The 5,212-nt window shown below is 32.2% G+C and overlaps 1 long non-coding RNA gene across 1 annotated transcript; it reads right to left on the bottom strand.

Annotated features, from left to right (window-relative positions):
- Positions 1-2,895: 2,895 nt before the first annotated feature.
- On the bottom strand, positions 2,896-5,206 carry LOC116662491. The gene is made up of 2 exons (XR_004318453.1): positions 4,037-5,206; positions 2,896-3,816 (listed from the first exon to the last, which is right to left on the bottom strand). It is a non-coding gene; the product is annotated as an uncharacterized LOC116662491 (long non-coding RNA).
- Positions 5,207-5,212: the final 6 nt, after the last annotated feature.

Genomic DNA, 5,212 nt, shown 5'->3' on the forward strand with positions numbered 1-5,212 from the left:
GTGTTGTTGCTGTTTTACAGAAATAGCTTTTACCTAGACATACCCACAGGGGCCTAAAACATGCCTGCCATGCACTGCCCTATCAGTAGGTAGCTACTAAATTATGGACTGTCCTGATTCCCCATGAAATTATGGATCAGAAAACAGTGGTCAAAGTGGAGGGTAACACAGAGGTACAGAGGGCCATCTGAGCCATCATTTTCTGATGAGAATGTCAGAAACTTTTCCTAAAGGTACCCTTGAAAGAGAGTACAGGAAACTTCTGTAAACATCTACCTGCCATAACTCAAGGGAAAAATATCCATGCATGCAATGAGTAAAGCAAAGATTGTTCCTATGAAAATGCAAGTGGTAGGCCTTTAGCATTTATTTATGTCCAAGGAGCAAATACAATCACACTCACAACATACCCATTTCTTTGTCAAGCATCCAATGCTTCTGTGCTGCAACATGCTTCAAGTGCTTCTTTGGGCCTCAGGTCTGGAAAATCTTTCACATGAATTTTACACCTCTGGCATTAAAATGAATCACCCTTTCTTAGACAAGGAAAAACTTAAAAAATATAGCAATACTTAAAAACTATTGTAAAAGAAATATTGGAAGGTATTACCTAAATGGAAAAAAAAAAAAACAAGAATCTATAGAAAAGAGAAAATCACAATTGGAAGTACAATGATAAATATGACGAACAGCAAAAGAATAAACATGAAGATGTAAAAGATCAAAATCATAAAATGTGGAGAAGGGGAGTAAGAAAAGTAGGTTTTTAAAAATTGTGTTTGAGCCTATATGATGATCAGTCTAAATCAAGTAGATATAGTAATGGGTTAACATACCTGAAAAACCATTAATCAAAAACATACAATACAGTTTAAAAAAAAACACCCCAAAAGAAGAGAATTCAACCATAATACAAAAGAAAATTATCAAACCCCCAAAACAAAAACAGCAAGAAAATAACACATGCACCTTAATATTCAAAACAGCACTATTTACAATAGCCAAAACATGGAAGCAATCTAAATGTCCATCAGTAGATGACTTGAAAAGGAAGATGTGGCGTGTATGTGTATGTATATATGTATATGTATACACACACATATACATATGGAATCAAATACTACTCAGCCAAAAAAAGGAATAAAATAATGCTACCTGCAGCAACATGGATAGATCTGCAAATTATCATTCTAAGTGAAGTAAGCAAGCAAGGGAAAAAATACCATATCACTCATATGTGAAATAAAAAAAAAAAAGACACAAATGAACTTATTTACAAAACAGAAACAGACTCACAGACATAGAAAACAAACTTATGGTTACCAAGGGGTAAAGGGGGTGGTATGGAATAAACTGAGAGTTTAAGATTTGCAGATACTAACTACTACATATAAAAGAGACAAAACAAGTTTCTTTGGTACAGCACAGGGAACTATATTCAATATCTCATAGAAACCCATAATGAAAAATATGAAAACAAATATACATATATGTGCATGACTGAATTACTATGCTGTAGATTAGAATTTGACACAACATTGTATACTGACTATACTTCAATTTAAAAAAAGTCAATCAAAGTGAATCAACATAATACACCCTATCAACAGAATAAAGGGAAAAAAAACACATGGTTATCTCAATGCAGAAAACACATTTGACAAAATCAACAACTTTCCACATAACAAAATAGGAACAGGATACTACCTCAACATAATAAAAGCATGTACGAAAAACCTACAGTGTACATCATATCCAATGGTAAAAGACTACAACACTTTTGTCTAAGACCAGGAACAAGACATAGATGTCCACTTTCACCTTCATTCAACACAGTATTGGAAGTTCTGGCCAAATTAATTTAGTAGCAAACAAAATAAAAGGTATCCAAATTGGAAAGGAAGAAGTAAAAGGTTGTTTGCAGATGACATAATCTTATATGTAGAAAACCCTAAAGATAACATCCCCATCTCAGAAAAATAGCAAGTTTTAGGGAAGATGTGGAGAAAATGGAACCTCTGTGCACTGTTGGTAGGAATTTAAAATGGTAAGCCTCTGTGAAATATAGTAGAGCAGTTTCTCAAAAAATTAAAAGCAGAATTATTGTAACATCCAGCAACTCATATTATTTATCCAAAAGAATTAAAAACAGACTAAAAAACATCCATTTGTATATGCATGTTAATGGTAGCTCTGTTCACAATAGCTGAAATGTGGACATAATCCATGTGTTCCTTGACAGATGAATAAATAAGCAAAATGCAGCATGTACCTAGAATGGAATACTACAGAGCTTTAAAAATGAAGGAAATTCTGACATAAATTATGACATAATCTTGAGGACATCATGCTAAGCGAAATAAGCCAGTCACAAAAAAGACAAATACTGCATGATTCCACTTACAAGTACGTGGATATACAATATCACAAAAAGTATAAATGGTAGTTGCTAGTGGGTTGGGTGGGGACATGATGTTACTATTTGATGAGTATAGAGTTTCAGGATTATAAGATGGAAAGAGTTAAGGGCATGGATGGTGTTGACAACTGCTCAACAATGTATAAAACTATATAAAATACAAATGAAAGTATCAACAACAAATGTGTTTTAGTCAAAATATGTGTCTACCCATTTGTGATTACTGACAGCATATACATAGCTAACGAAAGAACATTTACTCAGTATAGTTGGAATAAAGTTAAACTACCAATCACAAGTTTGAGACAGGTATATATTTAGCCATGATCCCAATAATACAGCAAGAAAACCAATGGTCATTCTTTAATAAAACATAAGACCAATGGTTTATAATGAATAGTTTGCAGGACCCTTAAGAGTGAGGTTCTTCAGAAGTTGAATATTTAAGAAAGCATCAACAGCCAATTAATCAAATGTTACCAAGGCTTATTCATTTATTAATCCATCCAAATGATACAACATATTTATCCTGTATATAGTGTACGTATAAATATGCTGTAAGTAGGATAAACAATGCTTAAAAAGGCAACCCTAACAAATTCATTACACAAAAGGTTAATTAGAACCAAATCAATATAGTCAGCTATTCCTTGGTATCTCCCGAGGATTACTACCAGGACACCCTACAGATGTCAAAAATCTAAAGATACAAAATCCCTTATATAAAATGGCACAGAATCTCTAGATTACTTCAACACCTAATACAATATAAATCCTACGTAAGTAGTTGCCATTGTGTGGCAGATTCAAGTTTTGCTTTTTGGAACTTTCTGGAATAAAAAAAAAAGTCTTAGATCCATGGTTGAATCCATGGATGCAGAACCCACAGATACAGAGGGATGAATATAAAGGTTATTTTTCTTGGTTTTCAAACATTTTGATTTTCTTTGTAGACACAGTTTATGTCATTGTATTGTGGAAACCAAAGATTGTAACAAATATTTTTCTTCCTGGCTTTTATTCCTTATTTGAAATATAATCAATTCACTGTATCTATAAAACTTCTACATGAAATATGTCAAAATAATTTTCATGGAAAACTGCACATAAACTACAACTTTGATCCAACTCACTAATTATGACTATATTTTTGAGAGAAATACTATACTGTACAGTTACTAATTAGCAAGAAAAAAAAGTCCATTGGCTGCTATAACAAAGTATTACAGACTGTATGGCTTATAAACAACAGAAATTTCTTAGTGTTCTAGACACTGGAAGTCCAGGATCAGGGTTTTGGTATGGCTGGGGTTTTGGTGAGGATCCTCTTCTGATCTGCAAACTGTGTTCTTATGGTGAAGAACCCTCTGAGGACACCTTTATTAAGATGAGTGAGCCTATTCATAAGAATCACACTTGTGACCTAATGACTCCCAAAGGCCTCAATTTCAAATATAATCATCGTTAGGGGTTAGGACTTCAACACTTGGATTTTATAAGGACACAATTAGCAAACAAACTGGCAGTACAGTTGCACATTTTAAAGAAATTCTTTGGACAAATTATATTTGTCACAGGAAGTCAGCAGGGAAGTTTTTTGAGGGGCTCTCTACTTACCATGAACTGTATCACATATGCAGGTTCTGATATTCTTGGCAAATTGCTGGAGGAGAATACATAAATTCAATATACTTCTATGTACAAAAGATATATAATCAGCAAGTTTTGATTACCTATAAAGACAATAACAAAGTCACCTCTTCAAAGCTGGTTTCTTAAGAGTATTAAAAACCATTCCTTAATCTCAGACACATTCCACCTAATAAGTTTTCAGAAACTCCACAGAATAAAAGTCAGAAACTACATTTGTATTCTTTTCTTATTCTTAGATTTAACTATGTACATATTCTGGCCTCAGATTTTGACCCTAGCGCTTTCACATTTAGGAAGTAAAATTATGGCAGATTGGGATGAAACCACATGAATGTTTAGTCTCTTTGCTATACTGATATTATTGAAACCAGGTAGAGGTGCATTTCCTTTATATTAATTTTCACTGTTGAAAACTCCTCAGAAGAAGAAATAATGTTTCACAGACTACTTGGTGAATCTTTTCTTATCAAATCTGTTTAAAATTTAACCAGGGCTATGGCTTAATTAGCCCTACTCTTAATTTCATCTTATTATAGTTGATAAGTTTAAAACAAAATGTTAAAAAGAAAGGTCATGATCTAAACTTGTAGAAAAATACACACACAAAAAACTGATAAAAAAATACACCAGTAACATGAAGGTCAAAATATACTTATTACAACATTTTATTATTTTCTTAGATGGTTCCTTTCCTTCCCTTACCTCAGCAAAGTGATAGTTTTAAAAGGCGTAGTTTATATAATATAAAATTAGATCTTTCATTTAAACATTGTAATTTAATTATTCAGGAAACTCAAAACCTGGGTTAAAATGCATATGAGTTTTGACAACCAAATGACATATACAATCTATTTTGTATAGTAAAAGATATTCTACTTATTTCATCATTGGAAGTTGTCTTCTTTGAGAAATTTTATTAAAAAATGTTAAGCAAAAGTACTGTCAACTAATATATCAATAATTTTAATGTTCAAATAACTGAGTATTACCTAGCATTGTACTTTTGCAACCACTAATCTTACAAATTCAAAACAACTACTCAAATTTGCATTCTAAAAACTGCATTTTGGACATGTTTTTATTATGATGGTGACAAAATAAAATAATCAAAAGAATATGTTGCTAAATCTAGTATAAAAA

This window comes from Camelus ferus, unplaced genomic scaffold (genome assembly GCF_009834535.1).
Source record: "Camelus ferus isolate YT-003-E unplaced genomic scaffold, BCGSAC_Cfer_1.0 contig1888, whole genome shotgun sequence".
NCBI classification, from domain to species: Eukaryota; Metazoa; Chordata; class Mammalia; order Artiodactyla; family Camelidae; genus Camelus; species Camelus ferus.